Source organism: Spea bombifrons, chromosome 4 (assembly GCF_027358695.1).
Source record: "Spea bombifrons isolate aSpeBom1 chromosome 4, aSpeBom1.2.pri, whole genome shotgun sequence".
In the NCBI taxonomy this organism is placed as follows: Eukaryota; Metazoa; Chordata; class Amphibia; order Anura; family Pelobatidae; genus Spea; species Spea bombifrons.
Window position 1 is genome coordinate 68,925,689 of NC_071090.1, and position 20,747 is coordinate 68,946,435.

At 37.7% G+C, this 20,747-nt stretch overlaps 1 protein-coding gene across 1 annotated transcript in view; it reads right to left on the reverse strand.

Moving 5' to 3' along the window:
- The window catches only part of PLXNA4 (plexin A4), a 313,936-nt gene extending 302,412 nt beyond the window's left edge, over nt 1–11,524 (reverse strand). The window contains exon 1 of the mRNA XM_053462914.1: nt 10,830–11,524. The gene's annotated coding sequence lies outside the window, so the exon portion shown is untranslated. The remainder of the gene's footprint in view (nt 1–10,829) is intronic.
- Between the last annotated feature and the right edge of the window lie 9,223 nt (nt 11,525–20,747).

Sequence of the window (20,747 nt, forward strand, 5' to 3'; positions counted from 1 at the left end):
AGAGCAGACACCTGGAGGCTAAACGTCTCTGTAGCCAGTGATCACAGCTTTCAACTAGAGATATTATACTTTCTCAAGAGGAATTTAAATGCTCTAACTGGTGGCTGTCAGACATGAAGAGGAATAAGAACACGAGGAATGCAGTTTTTTTTCTATATTTATATAAACCTGCAGTTTACAAAGGACTTTAATATGCATTCATCATTGGCGGGGCACTAAATAGTCCTTTTAAGTGTATTATTTTAAATGTAGGGTTGCAATGAGTAAATAAACTGCATGGATCAGCATAAAATACATACATACATACATAAACGCCCCCCCTTCCATGACTACTGGGCTATTTGCAAATCAGATCTGTGATCAAGCTGGAAGACAACAGCGAAGGGCTTAGGTGAAATAATGTAAATGCAACATTAAATAGCTATATCATAATAACGGCACGGATCAATCACTACCACTGTCAGAATTTGCTTTAAGAGGAGCTACTTAACTGAAGCCGCCGCTATCCGAATGCCAGGCCGTGAGTTATACTCCTGTTGGCCCTGCCAGATATTTTTAATTTACAGTAAACTGCTGCCGCTCTCATTACATCAGCTGGGACTTGATTCACTGCTAATTCATTGCCCTGTATCCCCTCAATCTGCATGCCACAAACAGTTTAATGTCGATAAAATCACCGGTGTAATCACTTATGATGCTCAAGCTACAAGCACTAATATAACAATCTTGTATATTGATGCTATGTATCACGGCACAGCATGCAACTTCCTTCAGCACAAATCCACAACTGAAAAAATCATTGATGTTTTTTTCTTGTTGTTGTTTAATTTTTTTTAACATCCAAAATATAAACACTGGCCATAACCTTCAGGATTTTCTGATTGACCTCTACAATGTTTTTAGGAAATTTGAAAATACCACGACTGTGTTCTATAATATTTGTATTTTTTCAAGGGCCTTTCGGATGTGAATTAATGCTTTATGAACAATTGCTGATTTGCATTCATTAAAAGCTATGCTGCATTACAATCACCATGAGGATCGTATAATTATGCACTTGATGGTTGCTTTCTATTACAGCTTTTTTTTTTTTTTTTTTTAACATATATACAAATGTCTCTAATAACAGTAAGGTAATAGAAAAACACTCATTAATCTTAGGGAAATTTGCCACAGGGGATCAGAGTTCCCATTGAAGATGCTGCCAAATTACTTGGGAGGAGAAGAAGCCAGCTTTTGCAATTGTTGAGCAATAGGTAAGATGCATTCTCAAGACAGTCGGCAACTGGTAGCCTCAGAAACGCACTGGGGTTTATTCGCTAAACAGAGAATTGGCAAGAAGGTTGTGGTTTCAGCTCCATTAATTCACTATGCGTTAAAGGACATCACTTATCAATTTCTTTGCAAGAAGGGCAGCTGGTCCATATAATGTATAGATCAATCAGTGAAGTGGCTTTGAAGTACTTTATGCAGAGGCCTTTGATGCTAATCTTGGAGCGGACGCTTACACCTTCTTAAGGTATAGAGAAGTCAGTGTGATAAACTTCCAACTCTCCAGAAAACTGCCCCACCAACCCCACTTTGGGGAGACAATTTTTCCAATGAGAACTGACACACAATAGGGAGGTAATTATTGCAATTCCAGTGTGACATAACCAAGAACTTGATCACCTGATTCCATGTGATGTTTATTGAAACCCTCCTTTCTTATGCTAATCAACCACAGTAAAATGCAATGTAAAACTCTTGACCATCTTGTCTGCTGGTTTTGGTGTCTATGATCCCTTCAAATGGCAGTAGCTTAATAACGATTCATGTGTGCACGCTCCTCCATAAAGTGTACCCTTACAACTATAATATAACATTAAATACACTTTCCTATCTGGATTAACTACTCCACAAAAAATAGTCCCATCAAGGGTTAATTCATGGACACATCAAGTAGGGTCCATATGATGTCTGCAGGACAGCCTTGGTGAGAATTCTTATTTGAATTGAAAAAGCGCTAATTAATCATTATTCCTCTTCTAAGTAAGTATACACATCTGCAACACCCATGGATAACTAAAGTATAATTAATCTTCATTTAAAGCGCAGTCAGTATAAAAGAGGACAAACAATATACTATTCATGGGTAAAAGCTGTCCAATATGGAATGCAACAGCCCATATTATGTGAAATAACTACTTTAGCATTAGTGTATTTATCTTCCTGGTATGCAAACTTGTTCAAACCCCAACAGCTGCCACTAAATTTATTTCCTAAGCTGTAGATTTTAACGCTCTGTATAATGGAATAAAAATAATTTTTAAAATGACCAATGCAGGCTCACAGCTCTTGGCTCCTTTGACGTGAACCAAGCAGTTTAGCTAGCCGGTGGGACATTGCTAGCATCTCCTGCAACATAACAGTTCGTTCTTTGCCTGTAAGATGATTTTAACAATGGGAATGATGATAATTTAGGATGTGAAATATATATATATCAGGAGATCATCTTTAGCACTGCTTTCAGGAAGAGTAACACTGTGCCTGGCAGAATAAAGGGACAGGCAGTTCTTTGAATAAATGGCTCTTAATGCTCTTTGGTACAAGAGAGATTTGGGCATATCATTAATTTCTATTGAAAAAAAAACAAAGAATAGAAATAATTATATTTTTTAAGTTTTGAAAAGTGGTCTAAAAAAGGATTGCCCACTTTTAAACCTTTGCAATAGGTCATTATCTTGTATTCATTGTTAGACGCTGTATTAAGCACTCTTTTACCATAGATGTTAATGGATATGCAAACCCTTGTAGCTGGTAAACAAAGTACTTCTACCTGCCTTTAATCAGGCTTTCAGTGAAACATCTGCTAAGGTAATTTGTTGTGTAATATTGGCATGATTTTGAAGTGTCTTGACACTGTGTGGCTGCCACTTTTATAAAGATTTATAGTGTATATTCTCAGGGTCACTATTGGTCACAGATACAGAGTTGTACCATGTTTGCCGCTGAAAGTATAGGGGTTTATCTACTAAACCATGCGTTTGTCAGAGAGTTGTGAAATGTTTCACTACCACAATGTTCGCCCTGCAAGAAGGACCAAGGGGGATCTGTATATGAAACAAATGGCAGGTAGATAGCATTTAAGAAATCTTGATGACTTGCCCATAGACGAGACAGAGATTGTCCAGTCTCATAATTTTGATATGGTCCAATATTTTATTAGGGGGGTTCCAAATGTATTTCAGGCCCATCTAGTTAAACATATAAAGGACAACGCTGCTCAACTAATGTCATGGGGCTCACAGCTACTTTAGTGGCAAATGGTCATTAGCTAAATAGCTGAAATGCCAACCACACACACATGGTGACCACTTAGCTTCTCTTTTTCTGCAAACGCAGCACGGAACATTGTTTTTTGTAGTATAGCTCATCATGAGCAGAATAGCAGCTATGTTACCCAATTACATGGAAGGTCTCAGGGGAAGTCCCTTTAAATACAGGGGAAGTCCCATGAAATAGTAAAGAGTAAAGCCAAATGAAGAGAAAACTGCAGATTTGGTCATTGAGTGATGCAGGGATTGGGGATAGCCATGCCACCATCGCATTACCTCACCCTACCCAATAAAAAACCCATAAAAAAGCCAAAGAACATAGACACAAAGAGATATTAAATTAGTTCCATTTTTAAATATTCTTAAATAAACAAATTGGCTGATGAGCTTTTGCCCAGCACCCTGAACCAGAAAATTAAAAAGGCTGATGGAAGTTGTAGTACTCAAATAGGCATGCATGTTGTGAATTATGGAATTTAACCAGTCTTGTGTGTGTATGCCCTGAAGTATATTTTCTACTGTGCAATTTACATGTATGCACAACCACATTTATTGGATACATGTATTCATGGATGTGAAGAATTTTAATAATGGGGAAATAAAGCTTTTTTTTTTTTTGATGCATTGTGTGCCCTGAACTAAGAAAGAAAGTTATCTTTTGACAAACTGGTTTCCCCATTAGAGAGAGTAGAAGCTGCCATTGTTGGCTCCTTCCTGATAGACACGTCATAGTACTGAGACATTTAAAGTGAATGCAGCCTTTCCTCTGGACTGCGTACTATGCAGCAAAAATGTGTGGCACAATGGGTGCGATGAGGTGCTGTAGGCCGCCATTACTAATATGCTAAATTGAGGCCTTTGCTAACCATACTCACAGATTAGAAGTGACCTACATGGACTTTTGTCAGCCTTATTGCTTCACCACCCCATAGGCTTTACCATGAATTTACTCGATGACAAACGTTGACAGTAATCCACTCTGGAGGGTTAATGGCAATGTGTGCATGGACTCATAAAAGGAAAGTTTATATAGATCTGTGTCACAATACTAAGATCTGGGCATAGTCAATAAATTGGAAAATTACAATACCAAGTTGTATATTCATTTATTTGAACAAAAACTAAATTAAAATTGGGCCCAATTATTGATTTCTAATCTACGTTATTTGATGCCTGCTTTAACACGCTGCGGGGCCAGAGGCATGTCCATCCACCCGCCTAACTTTGCGGCATTAAGCTTCAGAGCATTGCAACATGGCCACGTGGGAGCTGCAGTACAGGTCTGAGCTATATTAATTCAGTGGGTCTTCTTGCCCTGCCTCATTAAAACAATATTCTGAAAATGAACGAGCTTATAATAAAGGCTTGGTGTACGCATGCTGGACAAAAGACTGAAGCAGTTACAAAAGTGAAGCCAAATAATTAAAAAAACAAAAACTGCAGAACCCCATAAAAAAAAGGTAAGATCCTAAAAAAAAATACCAGATTATGTTACGAATGAATCTACGTATGAAAGCATATTATATTAACCCATTAGATTATTCTTAAGTGCCACTTAATTTACAAACATTTGCATTTGAAAGCATCACTTGATTGCATTATAAGTAAAATACGTGGTACTCTTTTTCTTTTTTTTTTTACTAGCTGTGATTTCATATAGACGTTACAAGACAACCTTCAAACTAAGGGGCTTTGCAAATCTGCAGTGCACATGTTCATTAAAAGCTATGAAATTCAGAGAAATGTTATAAAACAATATTACCTAACAGAGCGCTACAGTAGGAATGTTGCCGTAAATATCCATATGTTCTATTGTATTACATCACTTATCCAACAATACACAGCTCTCCAGCCTGTGAAATGCAAATCTACATATTGTACATCTTTAGAACTTTGGACAGCGTTGTCATAGCTGCCTTAACAGAGACAAGTGCATTCAAACTACCTATTTATACTTGGGGGGAAAATCGTATTGTATTCCCTACTTATTATGTCCTTATTACCAACTGTACGGTGCTACAGAATATGATGGTGCTATATATATATAAAAATAATACCAATGCACCCATATGAGGAATAAAATGATTTCACAATTAAAGCTTGAAGTAAATGGATAATGATTGATTAGCTACTGTAGGTGAAAACAACCAGGGCGCTATTTGTCAGGATCTCTTTGCCATAAAATACATTTCTCTCTGCAACCTCTCATCTATATATATGGTGTTAAACAAATGCTTCCAATTGCTACATATAAAAAATGTCACTTCCAAACCAACAGGTATAGTCATTATAAAACACATAGCCAACAAAGCTAAACTGTTGGAACAGTGCATTAGAACGCAATAAACGCTTTCAAGGCAAGATTTCCATTATTCTTTTTAACAACTTGCTGACACACAAGTAGATAAAGTAAACATTGCTGCACCTCTTAATGTAATGAAAAAGCGATGGGGTTTAAGGGGCAAGCGTAAAAATTGGTTTCCTCTCTTGTTTACTCTTACTTTTCTTCCCCAACCTTTTACAAAGCCTACCAAACCTAGACAGGGACTGAACAAAAAGAGGTTAATAACAAATTCTGGGACCGTAGATGGCTGCCCCATAGGACACACACAAGGTGATCTTCTGGGACGTTTATATTGTGTATTTTAATCTAAAACCATTACTTTGGTTTATTTAGTGTACAGAAGAATAAAATGTTAATGGTAATATGATTAACCCTTTCAGTGCCAACCATGTACGTAATATGTAGTTGGGAAAGTGGATCCCTGGAGCCAACCAAGTTTCCTATAGGGTACCTGTGACTACATAAGGACCACCATTAAAAACAAGCAAATAAAGACAGCAATCACCCCATGGAGCAGGCAACCTAATATGGCTGTTTGCTACCATGGTAACCAAGGAAAAAAATCTAAAAGTGCCAATATGCTGCCTGCTTATATATTGTGAGATCAGATGGCTGGCATGCCATTAAAAAAAAAGCAAGGATTGTCATATCACAAGTGCCCTTCCACTCTAAAATCCCCTTCCACCAGTAAAAGAATAAAAGAAAAGACACAAGAACACAATTATTTGTTTAAATACATTTCTTACTAAAAGGACTGATTATAACTCCCATCAACTTTCCCCCGAATGACATGTAGCAATTAAAAGCTAGGGCACCAAAGGTGCAAACAGGTTGAAATAATTGTTAAGGTGTATTTTCTACCCTTACTTTCCTTCTTTAGCACAATTATGGAGTTCCTGAACTGTATTATATTGTGTACTGTCACCTACATGGCTCCATTTGCAATCTACATCTATATGCAACCACATTTATTGGAGAGATGGAAACTTTGGCAATCAAAGTCGCACCACTTTCTCAATACGAGTTAACAAGTAGTGGCAACATTATCAGTGTTTATGTTAAATAGATGGTATGCTTCTTAGCACAGTTTCCTTAAATTATTAGTTTCTAATTGTCATTAGAATAATTAACAGCTGTTAAAATATATTATTCATTATTATGATGGATTATATATGACCTTTCATACATTAAAAAAAACAGAAATTGTTGCCTAAACACAGACTATTTTTCAGTGTGTCCTTTATGGTGATTTTTGACCGACACACTGGCATGCAGTTAGGCAAATAGGACCGACAAGCACAAGTTAAATTATGGCCAACGAGAATAGGGCAAGAAACCAGTAGGACAGTTTATTCCAAATTCCTGAATTGCCATGTTTTTCTATACATGTCTGTATTGAGATGAAGAGGCTTCTTATGCCATAATACACCTACCCTATAAGCTCTTACCCAGTGGGGTATTTGATCTATAAATGATTATTCATCACTTTGGAACTTTCCGAGTAGGGCTAGGTGATTTCTTGATACTGAAGAAGACAACACATGACTACATGTATCCTTTGACGTATTGGGCAGCTAATACCAATGGCTTAAAGTTCACCTCGTTATGCTTTGAAGCCTATATCAGCTGGTATTCTTTTGCATTAGTACTAATTACATGTTCCGTCATTGCATTTCTCATGTTGAAAACTATGTACTGGACAGCAGCTATCTTTTAACAAGGTATTATCACTTGGCACAACCTGTCAGTTCAACCATCTGGGAGCAATGAGTGGCATCCAAATAACTAACTGTTGTCTTCGGCTGAATATGAGTGAACATTTAATGATGCATACTACTAGCAGAGTAAAGTTCTTAGAAAAAAGACCAAGTCTCATTAGAAAAATCATATGAAAACACTGCCAAAAACAAAAGGTAGACTGGAAAAGGCTTTGTGTTTTATGTTTTTCAACTCCCTATCACAGATTCACATTTGTTTAGTTGTGTGTTAAATCACATACAACTCTACACCATGACTTTTCAAGCCCTTAAAGACCAAACGCAAGCATCAGATTTTGGGAATAGCTTTCTTTAAAGACAGTTTTATTGTTATTATAGATTATATCATTTTAATTATTCTATTAGCCTGAATGATACATATATAGAGTCTGGCTAATGATGTAGCACATGTGTGAAAGAGAAACAATACGACACCACAAGGGTGCGCCACATCTGTCCACCATAAAAATGTAAACCATTAAAAAACTTTTCCTGGCATAAAATAAATTCAAATGACAAAGTGCAAAACATAAAAAAATATCAGAAAACAAATACTACAAATATAAATGCTGCTAAATGGTTAGGTGGAGTGTTTTTTTACAATGTTCTTCTTAACATCCAACCTATTCTATGCACCTCCTCCTTTACACCAGATATTCAAAAATAATACACTGACTGTAACATAAATCAGTCCAAAATGAAAGACGCAATTAAACAAAAAATACATACATATAGAAAATAAGCAAAGCGTAACTATATTTGTGGGAAAACTAACCAGATATGTGTGTGTGTGGGGGGGGGTCAGTTGTGAAACAAGGTATACATGCTAGATAAATGCTCTATGGTAGCCTGTTCCCCGAATCACACAAGGCACAGAAGACAGTACGTAAGGGGTTATAACATGATTATGGTTATCTAGTAATATTATTATTATTATCTTTTGTTTATATAGCGCCAACAATTTACGCAGTGCTTACTATCATATAACAAGTTGCCTTTTGGTTTAATCCTTCCAATCATGCTTGGAAATTGTACATCATTCCTAACAAAAATATAAAAATAAAGGTTCTTCTGTAGCGGATGGTTTGATGGATTCTATTACTACAGATGCCTTATTGCGTCCCAGAAATCATTTTTGTTCCTGAAGGTAAGTTATAGGTAACTGATTGCTATTGCTGGTAGCACTGTCTGGGCTTTGGCATTCAGTCTTAAAGCAGACACCCTCATCCCACCTAAGTGTTAATTCATGTAATCTGTAAAAAGGATGCATTCTCAACACGGCAACCATGCTTATTTATAAAACATCAGCTAAATGGATCAGCCAAAGTTCATTCTTTATACGGAGAGATGTGGAAGATGACAAAACCCTTACTAAAATGCAGGTGAAATATCGCCACGTGTAGACTCCTCTCACTGCTAGTTGGCTAGACTCGTACTTGGTGCAGCATTGCATTAAGCTTTGTCCTCTTTGGCACATGAAGGGTTGGCTACATAAACTGCACAGGTGCACTAAATGAATAACGATGCAGAAAGGACAGCGATATGCATGCATGCTGATAGAAAACACTGTACCATGCATTTTCTTTTCAGAATCAAATAAACTTGTCACTGGAGGCATTCGTGAAGTCGAGCCATAAAAAAACTGAGGGTGTTGATGACATGGTGATTGCCAAGGTTTATTGGGCTTGGCATGGAGTTGAATTTAATGACGCTGTGAATATAGAGGTTGACTTTACAGTCAGTGCAACAGCAGAAGGGGACATAGCGAGCCACATATCTGTGACAATTGTTAAAAATCTACATTTTGTGTTAGTGCCAACCAATATTAAATGAGCATACTGCAGTAAAATAAAGGGCACAGAAAATAACCACGCTCGTCAAACCATCCACGCTACCCTCATGCTTATGGAATAGACAGCAAAATTGTGCTGCAGCCAATGTTTTATCGCAGTGGCTGCTCCTTCCTGCATCAGTTACTCTAGCTGTGCCTTTGGATACACATGAAACCCAATGAATGGTCCCTCCATAGACTGTATTACCGTACTTTGGCATGTGGTCACCAGCTAAACTTTTATTCCATTTAAAGGGATATACAGTACATTAAGTCACAGTGGGTGCTGCTGCTATGTTGTACCGCACGTTTACATTACACAAATGTTATTAACTTACAAAAGTTTGTACTCATTTATATTGAATAATAAATATTACATATAATATATATATATATGTTTATACATATATAGTTATGTCATAAAGCCAAACACGTTTGTATGCAATATATATTATATATAATATACATCAAAACATGTATGTGCATAAATATCCCAATATGGACTTACAAATTATTATATATAATCCTAATTATAAAATTAGACAGCTATATAAATACACATAAAACTGAAATCACAGTTTTATTGTAAAAATATGCATAAAGTGCATGTATATGTATAGTGCAAAAAATGACAAAAACTTGACATTTTATAAAATATGTCCTTATGGTCTGGGTTCGTCTCGCCTCTAATATTGTTGGCTTCCGAATTTGAAGAAATACTTGCCCTTGCTGATAATGGCCAAGCAGCCTTGTAGCAGGGTTACCACACACACCCGCCCTCACTTAGCTCACATTGCAATGATCGTGCTGGGGTCAGATCCAATGCTCCATCATGCCCATTATCCTGCCACTGGGGATAGCAGGGCTTAGTAGGGGGAAGATCCAAGCACACATGCTGCCAGCACACTAATCTGCTTAATAAACACAATGATAGTCTAAATTAATTGGCTTTAGCTGTTATGGGGTTAATTAAGCTTAATAAGACAGGGCAAAATCATACATGTAATGTATATATATATATATATATATATGTGCCTGATGCCAAATGGTCACCGGTACTACATGCCATACACAGCAAATAGAGAGAGGTGCAGGTAGATATTTATCTTTTTTGAAGGACATTTTGGGCAGGAAAATATGATCCGGAGATCAGAAGCTTCTGCTACCAAAACATGTAGCCTAGGGGGAAAGATTTGCTGGACTAGCGGCATCAGTGAAAGTCACACTCAGTATCACTTTGCTCTGCAGGCTCCATTGATTAAGGGGTCTTCACCATACTGCAATACTGCTTCCTCAACTAAAGTGGTCCGTCTGGGCAATGAATCCCCATCACAGTTATGAGGGAGGCATGGAGCAGGGCATGGCAGGGCTCATAAGTCTGGCACTGGCTGTGCCATCCTATATATCAATGTATATCTATACATAGAGAAAAGTCACTAGGGCAACACACAAGAAAATTACCACCCCCCGGGGAGTATAGAAATAGCAGTGAGCCCTAAACTGCATGCCTCGCAGAGGAGCTGGGTGCAGCACTGATACTGCACATTACTGCCCCAATCCTGCCCCCCAGCCATCCTTACCTGGGAGATGAGCTTCTTCTCCCCCTTCCTTTAGTACAGCCGCATTGACACTGCAGAACCCCCCAACCCTCCAATACTCCGAGAAATGGCTCTATTAATCTCCAGATCGCTCCCCAGTAACCGATCTCCAATAGACAGGTATCGCTCGTATATTCAGCAGCCTCCGGGTAATGCACACACCTTTACGTATAGCAAAAAAAAAAACCCACAACTGATCGCAGTGTGGATGTATGCTATAGATGTCCTTGCCCGTTCAGTATGACCCCTTCTGATTCACTGCAGCTGTCTTCGGCAGCTTGTCTGTGAAGCTGCAGGACCACCGGCTCCTCTTAGGTGCTGTATCCGTCTCTCAAATCATGTTCGGTGGCTGCTTGCCCAGCCTCCTCCCGCTCTCTGCCTCCTGCTCTCTCCAACACAGATCTGTTCTGCTCTCTTACTTCCAACGGGGGTGATGGATCCAGCCGGTGAACGCAGCCTGCCCGGAATACACAGATCTCTTATAATAATATAAGGCTATTCTCGCTTCCACTTGCACAGGAGGTGCACTTCCTTGTACTCGCTCCCGTTTCTTAAAACTGCTACTTCAATGGATCTCCTATGAAGCGGTGGCTGCTCCTGCCTCAGCTTTCTATGCATGTGCGGTAAAGTTTGCTGGAATTCGGTGCTGCAGCCTCTGAAGTGTGCGTTACTGTGTGTGCTGCCTGCTCTTTTGCACAGACACACTATCACTGCTTGCAACTTCCAGCTGCCTGGCTTGTGCCTCCGAGTCCTCCCTCTCGTTCTTGCTCACCAGTGACATCTAGGATCTGCAGCCTGATTGGGCTAATTGTACATTTTTATTGCCAGCACTGAGGCAAGATCTCAAGAAAAGAAGACGCATATGTTTTTTTTTTTTCTGTTTTTTTTTTCTAGGTGAAATAATTGGGCTGGATATAAACATTTTGTTTTATTAAAAATCCAGACTTTCATTATATTATTAAACCATGTCATAAAGCATCCCCATGATGATTTATTCATAAAGTGTTGCCTGCCTGGTACAATGGTTAATGCTAACATTAAACAAATGTATACCGTCTACCCGACAAACATTTTTTTTTTTTTAATCTGCACTTAGTTTTCAAGGTAATCAATCATTCAGGTGTTTAATATATATATGTCCCGCACCAGGCAATATTGAATTATGTTTTCATTGTGTTGGATTAACTTAAGTATCTAATTCTTCAATATAAGCCATTGTCATTCTGGTGGAAAATGGTAAATGCTGAACAAGCAGTAAAAACAGTTTATTGGTTGCTATGGTGATTGCTCTACTTTTTTTGTTTGCGCTAAAATTGTTCCTGATCCTAATTGTGTATTCATTAACAGCAGCCGGTAATGAGCAAATTATTGCTATGGAGTCTTATGTGTTTTGCACCTACTATATAACTATATATTCCTGTATAAGAAGTGATCACATTTCTGTACCTGTATATTTTTTGATAGATGCTATATATATATATATATATATATATATATATATATATATATACACACATACACTACCATTCAAAAGTTTGGGGTCACTTAGTTATTTTCTTGGTTTTTTTAAAAAAAAAAAAGCTAATTATGTCCATTAAAACAACATCAAATGGATCAGATATAATGATGTAAATGATTATTGTAACTGGAAACGGATGATTTTTAATGGAAATGAAATATTTTTCATAGCCGTACAGAGACCCCTTGTCACTCCCATCACTCCTGTGTTCCAATGGCACGTCGTGTTGGCTAATCCAAGTTTAAGTTTAAAAGGCTAATTGATCATTAGAAAACCCTTTTGCAATTATTTTACAGCTAGAAATTGCCTTGTTTTCCATGAAAACAGCTGAGTGACCCCAAACTTTTGAATGGTAGTGTGTGTGTGCTTATATATTGTTTAAGGCATTGCCTGAATTTGTTGGAGGGGCTGGAAGTCTATTTAAACCCCTCTAATGAAGCCCCTCCTAAATTGACATCATTCTGCAAGAAATCGCGCGCAGTTTGGATTCAGCCACACCGAGTTCTCGGTATAGAGAGGAACCCATTGCTCCTCTGTAGCTGCTGCTCACAGCCGCCGACGGCACCGTGGGTATCTGCCGTTCTGCTCCAATGTACCCCCATCACCCTCACCCATCAAACTTAGATTGTTATCTGGCTCCAATTTCTTCCAGCTCTGTTAGTTTGTTTCTTTAACTCTGTGGGCTCTCTGCGGCTCTGGAGCTTGCCCGCCCCGGTTGCTAGGCAATGAGCTCTGCTCAGCAGCTCCTAAAATCCTTGCTATTGGGTCCCTGTGCTATCCAGCTTCTCCGTCTCCCGTAGTACCGGCTTCCCCAGCGCTGCTGTCAGAGAATCTAGAGGCATGTGGGACCTTGTCAGATCTATTTATACTCAGCATGTAGTTTCCGCCTCTTCGCCCTTAGCATAAAGGCTCGTGTATAGACATATACTCCAGTAGTATTTGATCTGTTAATAAATATCCTCATTTATTCCCACGGATTATCGAGGACTCCTAATTTTCTTTCTAGTTGCACATTGTCAGCAGTGCTCCCTATCTCTCCAGTTAAGAAGCTTTACATTCTATATGTTTCCGCTGGTCGAGTACAACACTTTTCCTCCTATGTGGGTCTGAAGGATTAGCACACCGCCTTACATTTTTCACAAGAGTCCGACGTATTATTTCCCTTTCCACCGCACGCACTTACACACTCATACCTCGTTTGCATATGCCTACCCAGAATTCCTTGCAGCGGTGGCAGGACTATGAGATTTTTGTGGGAAAAGTCTTCTGGCTTGTCTGGTAGATGTAGATTTGATTTCCGGAATTTGATGGCGTTACATAAAACAATAAATAATAATAATATATATAGTATATATGTCTGTATGTGTATGTGTGTATTTTAAATATTTATTTTAATATTTATTTCAGAACAGGGAACACCCTACTGATCAAGCAGCCCCAGATTCTGAAGGCTCATCTACCGACATCCAGGACTTTGGTTCCCAGTGCTCCTTCACTTGAAGCATTTGCTGATTATTTGGTCTCTCGTTTTCCCCTCCTTCTTCACCCCCCCACTTCAACCCTCGATTAACTTCACTTCCATAGTAACCAATATCCATTTGGAAAATTGTTCGGTATGCCAAAGTCCCATCACAGTGGTTTGAGATTGTTTTCCCAATACCTTTTCCAATATTTCTCTTTGTATCACCCGACCCCCTTGGTAACCCCAGTAGGAACATAACCAAAGGCAAATATGCCAACTTCAAATAAAAAAAGGGAATAAGAGGATAAGTGGAACAGCCTCCCAGCAGATGTGGTAGGGGTTCATATAGTGAAGGAATTTAAACATGTATTGGGATAGGCATATGGTTATCCTGAATATTAGACAGTGGGGACCAATTAAGGTTTGAATCTTTACGGCAGGAATACTGGACAGAATGTTTCTTGTCTCCTGACAAATTCTATGTGTTTCTATGAGTGTATTTTAACGCATACACAAAAAAGTGCATGTTCTGTTTAAGGAGGGAAAGTTCCTCTTTTCACTGAAATCCTTCTTTTCGAGGCGCTCAGAATGCTTAGTGGATTTAGGTATAAAATTATGTTCTATAGACCTAAAAGTAACAATGCTGTTAATATATAAACAGTATAAAATGTGTTTATAAATAAAATACATTGTTTCCCTCTAAAGGCCAAAAAAGGCCTAAATAGGCAGCTCTCAAAAGCTTACAAAGTCACATAAAAAGTCATGTCCCAAATCCACAACCTGTAAAACAAAAGTGGACCTGTTGGGTGAAAGACAGTAGATAAACATGGGTCATATGTAGCGTCATAATATTCTTATATAATAGATCCACCGGCGTTTCTATCAGTTATTTTCACTAATTTAAGCATGAGTGTCCATGAGTAACAAATCCCCATCTAAAAAAAGGATATCATTAAGAAAATGGAGACATAAAAATGTGTTCATAAATGGTACTTGGGATTTATTAAACTCAAACGATCGTTCTAGATTGTGTGTTTGGGCAGGACCATCCTTAACTTTTGTTTTGTAAGTCAAAATATGTGATGCGCTACATGTTATGTCCTGTTTACCCATTGTACAGCGCTAGGGAACGGATGGTACTATAAATCAATAAAAAAATACTTAGAAATAATATTAAAAAATGATTATGTATTAATAATTATGTTAATTATTTATGACATTATATATATACATATATATATTTTTATATATATACATTTTACTTTCATTTTAAAACCAACCAAACGGTTTTACTACTGTAAACAGGCGCTAAATACTGTAAAATGTACATAAACATATTACAACTAAAATGGGCAGGAATATCCCAAATATTTTTACTGGGCGAGTAAAACAAAATATGTTTCCTCCAGATAGACAGTAGCAATACGTTTCTCTTCATTTTTTGGACCGCTGTTGCTTCATTTTTTTGGACCAGCAGGTGGCCACAGGCAAGTCATTTTAATGGTCACTGGCAGCAAGATGCCAGGGCTATTCTTAATCCCCAGTCCAGCCATGCCACTCATAAAGCAATGTATGTTGCTTCATTAATGCATTTAAGTATATGTAGTAATGGTACTATATCAGTGTTCAGTCACAAGTGTAGGGTTACCAGATAAATGATATTGATTATTGTGCAAATGAATTTACCTGCTTCAAATATATTTTGCATGTCTACTTAAGAAATCAATGAAACTAGCATTCTGACTCATTCTAATCATATTAAAGTCACAAACTACAACAGATATATTGCTAGATCTGGTTGCAATTCTGCTTCCGCTTTCTTGCATTGTGTTCATTGCGCAAAGTCTTAGCCTGTCCGCTTGCTCAAGCTATTATACTGCGTCTCTGTGGTCTATAAAGTGTTAAAGAAATTACAGACCGGTATAGCACAGTATGTGTTTTTAAGTATTACATTAGTGTGCTAATGGTCTGTAAAGTGTTAACAGTTTTATGCTATCTAAAGCTGGTCAGTAATGTAGTAAACTGCTAAACTGTGCTATATGTGTGCTATACTGTTCTATATGGTTAATGCTATTTTTGCCAATTTTGCATGTTCTAACAGTGACGGCAATCCAAGAACTAACCAAGCAGTAGAGAGAGATAATGGGATATTTCATTGGGAGAAGACCAGGTCTATATTTTCATTTCAGGCAGCTCATGTGATTAGTAGTTGATTTTATTAGTGAGTTCATCTTAATAAATTTTATGTTACTCCTTCCCCTCAAGGGCATTTGCATTTCAGGCCAGCTCATGCATAAAATGGCAGCAAAGACATTGCCTTTGGGTAGCTGTAAACCTAATACCGCTCATATTGGGCAAACATGGTTGACTTGAATTTATAGATTTCAAGTATTTATCTATCGCCAGCAGATTGGGTCATTATGAAAGCCGTCTGTTTAGAAAGCAGCTGTCAAAAGAAGTCACGAGAACAAAAAAAAAATCATTTTTTTTTCGCAATGCTATACAAAACATATATGATCTGGAACACCAACACGCTTATATAAAAAGAAAAATATGGTTTATACAAACAAAAACTGACACTGTAAGCTGGAGATACTTCACTTTATTCAATTATTCCATTTGGGTAGACATTGATGTAACTATTCATGTTGCAGCTGGGTGTGTACAGATATATGTTCCAACATCTTCACACACATATCAGGTTTCCAACTCAGACCAGTCAGAACATTGTGAGAGACACAAGGTAATAACCATACCTGGGGACTTTCATAAATGTCTCACCCTAAAACGAAAAAAAAAGCAATACGTGTCTAATATCGCTGTAACAACATTATGCATTTAATAAGACCAGCCTGCACTAAAAATTACACATAAAAAGTGATCTGCACACAAATGCGGGAACTACACAATCATCATCAACCATTAGTTCCCAGCAGGACTCATCAGTTCTGTTGCCTTTGTACCCTCGGTAACACAGAGTCACAAAAGCTGCTGTTCTGGGCTGACAACTGCTAGTAAATATAATGAAAGAAAAACAGAAAACATGGTACTCAAGGAGTTAATGGGTATGGGAGGTTAAAAAAAAACTGGGTTAAGCTAAGGTGTGCAGTGAACATGTCAGTCCCTGACATCAAAATAAGTATAATTCATTAATTTAAAAAAAAGTTCTTGAAAAAGGCTGGATTAATGAAATACTCAACTGACAAAATCAGATCACAGTCAGTCAATAAAGAAAAATCATTGTACATAGTCAAAAACAAGTAAAATTGGGGTTGGGTCTCACCCAAATTTCATATTATGTATGCCGTTAGCCTTACTTGCACGTTACAGACATTGGGTACTTGCACATTATAGTTTTGGGATTACTGCTCCACAACTCTATGGTGAGTCTGCACAGAAGGACCTGGAGAAGTGGCCAGAAACCTGGAGTCTCCCAGGTATGGTAATGAAATCATGGTCTTCTACCTTGATGCTCTCCATGTGGAGTGGCAGAGAAAAGAAGAGATATCTATACTCATGGAGGTCACTCTGATCAGCCAGTTGGGGTAGACCCACCACCTACTTACACCCTGATTTTGTTTCAACACTTTATTTTCTTATATACATACGTACAGAATATTTAACACCTATCAGTCTCTGTCCTTGTGAAACAACCAAGGGTTAACCCTGCGAAGGTCAGATGGCTACAGAGCACTGCACATCACAAGCCTCTATCACATAAAGGGTTAAGAATGCTTCTGTTTTGCACTGCAGTTTTGCTGTTGTTGATGTGTTTCTGTTTTGTTTCTGCTTTTGTTATTTTTACTGCATATTATTTGTATTTAAGCAGAAGTGACAGTGAGTAGAAGTCAATAGGGAACATCGACAATAGAGATAAAATGAATACATCACTTCTATCAACAAAAACATTTGGCTACTGACTTTTGTGAAGATATTGTTCCTGTGTTGTTTACCGCTGTTCTCTACTGTTACCCATATCAGATTTGTAGGTTGCCATAATTACCCAGAAAATAATAGAAATACAAAATATCAAAAAGGGTAAGGCTGTATCAAGCCATCTCCATGCGCATCACCAAAAGAGATTTGACATGGTTTGTAAATATCACTCAAGAGCATTTGGTTACTATGGAGACATTAAATGTGTAAAACCAGCCTTTAAAAATAATCATAGTTTGTGTGGCTTCTTTGAAAATGGTGTCAGTCACTTATAATATAACCCGATGAACAATCTACTGCAGGGAGATGTAGGTAGGCCCACCGAGGAATGACGGGAGTCTCAGGGTAATCATGGGTGTTTAGTCACTAAATATTGAGTTATTGACATCACTCACAGCGATGATGAATTTTGTTTTTGCTTTTGATACATTGTGATCTGTATGTCTTCTGTAGGCTGTTTGCTTCTACTTTCTTACAGAACCCACATGTCTGTTTAGAGGTGAAAGATCAGATCTTGGGCAAGAGAATAGCCTAATGTTCTCTCTGACAAATGCAGATCCCTCACAATACTATATGTGTATACCCACAATTAAGAACATTGGTGTCCTGCGGCAATTAGAGAGTTAACAGAATTAGTGGCTGGTGTTACAAAGCATGCTTTGTGTCACGGGAGGTGAAAGGACATGCAGAGATAGCTTCCACAGCAAACAAATGGAGAATGTGTGTTTACCAATGTATAGAAACCGCACTATCTTGCACATTTTAAGCACAGACATTCATAATTTAGGAATAGCTGCCACAGCAGTAGTTGATCTGTGCCAGCGAGCTTGAAAGGTTTGGGCAGCGAGGTTCTGTAGGGAGTACATGATCAGTCACAGAAATATAGGAAATGACAAAAAGTTAAGTAATTTAAGCACGTGCATGCAGAGGGTGCTGCTCTCCTTTTCTGCCATAATTTAAATTATTCCAGATTAGAGGCGTTTCATTTCTTTTTCTGGATCATTGTCTTTTAGTATAAGAAGCAATTAGCTTTTCCGCTGTAAAACATCCCACCCTTTCCCAAAAAAAAATGCAATGCCAGATCCTTAGATTTTAATTTCCAATATGCTCCCTGGCTATCTAACCTTAGTATCGATAGCCAGACCTGGATTAATATTCTAAACACTCAAAGCACAAATTACAAAAGAAACATTAAGCAGGGTAGACAGGGCAAGGGTTCCCTGATGGCTGCATGTAAGTCATTTGGTGGCCACTAGCCTTAAAGTGCCCTCTACAGGACCACTGTAGCAGCAGTAGCCATATGTATGCATTACGGCCACTGGCATTCTGTCCAGTGTGCCAGATGGCCAGTCTGCGCGTGTCCCCTATTGCCACCTAAATTGATTAACCTCTAGCATATAGCCAGCTCCCTTCTCGTTCAAAGCACAGGCTGAGAACACATACCCCGTTTTCTTCCCTCAATCTAGTGAAATTCTTAGTCATAAATCTTTAAACCAGAAATCTATAATTTTTTACGGTGAGATTACTTGCAGCCTAAATTGAGAATATTACAATACTTCATAGAAAAAGATGAACAATGAATTGTGAGTGCTTTAACTCATTTACAATTTGCAATATATTTGTATATAATAATAATTATTATATAATTGTAATAATAATGACACTTGCCACATTAATCACACCTGAAAACTGCAATGGCCATTATATTTTTTTGTTTTAGTATCAGCGCAAGCCATAATTTTTGTGCGGTGTAAATTTGGTAAAGTCGGTTCCTTTATATAGAAAAAGTATTCACTTTCTGTTAAACTCATTGAAACGTGGATTGTGACAACAGAAAAGAACCAACTGGGCCATTAATTCCTAGGATAACTTTATGCATATACCAAGCTTACTTGGACTAACAGTGTCATATGATAAATATACGTTTGTTTTCTCAAGTTTAATATACACTTGTCCTTTTGTGATATTGCATAACAGATTAGACTGGCATACATTTGCAAAGAAAAAATATTTCCAGTAGGCACTGAATCTGGCAGTCCACCAGCATGACAAGTAGAATTAATATCCCATTTGCAGAAAAATATACCCCTGACTCTTCTAGCCGATAAGGGCTACTTGACATAAATTACCTAATCTTAATACGCTCCTCTCTATAGTTTCAGACCCGGTTTCATGCCTCGCTTCTATCATGTTGTGCTTGTTATTTAAGAAGTGTTACATGTAGTTATGGAAAAACAGGATGACCCAAAACAAAATGTTTGTATGTTTTTGTATGTGCCTACAGGTTATATCTGATACAGATATAAAAAAATATTAATGTTTATTTTCTGAAAAAAAATAATAATGCAAGGTATTAAACTCTTCCAATATAGGAATGAAAACAAAATGTTTATTTTACCTGCTAATACTTTATATAGTGAGTTTAGACTACTATTTACAGGCAAAACATCAAATATATATATATATATATATATATATATATATATATATATATATATATATATATATATATATATATATATATATATATGCATAGTTTAGTGCCCATATCAGGTCTGGGGTATACCTTCTGTCTGTTACAGAATGTCTGCTGGACATCTTCCGATTGTGAAGGGAAGTAAGCATTATGTGTCATTCATCTACTGCACTAAGGTTCCTTGGCTGACCACTGCATCTACAGTGTTCAACGTTGCCCGTTTGGGCTTCTTCAAAAGAGCTTAGACGGAACATCTGGAAACCACTGATTGTCTTAACATTTCTGCTTGTAAGAGGCTTTTGCTGTATTGTGTCTTGCCATGGTGTATGAAGTTTTCACACAAAAGTGTCTTCCGCAACCTGTTTCTGTTTTAGGTAATTATTGTGTGTCAACCTTTATATTAAATTGATGATCACATACCTTTTTGCCTACAAAATCCCTGAATGAAGTAGCGTCCAGTTTCGGTCCCTCTTACACATAAGACAAGAGACACTTCTTTATTTCAAA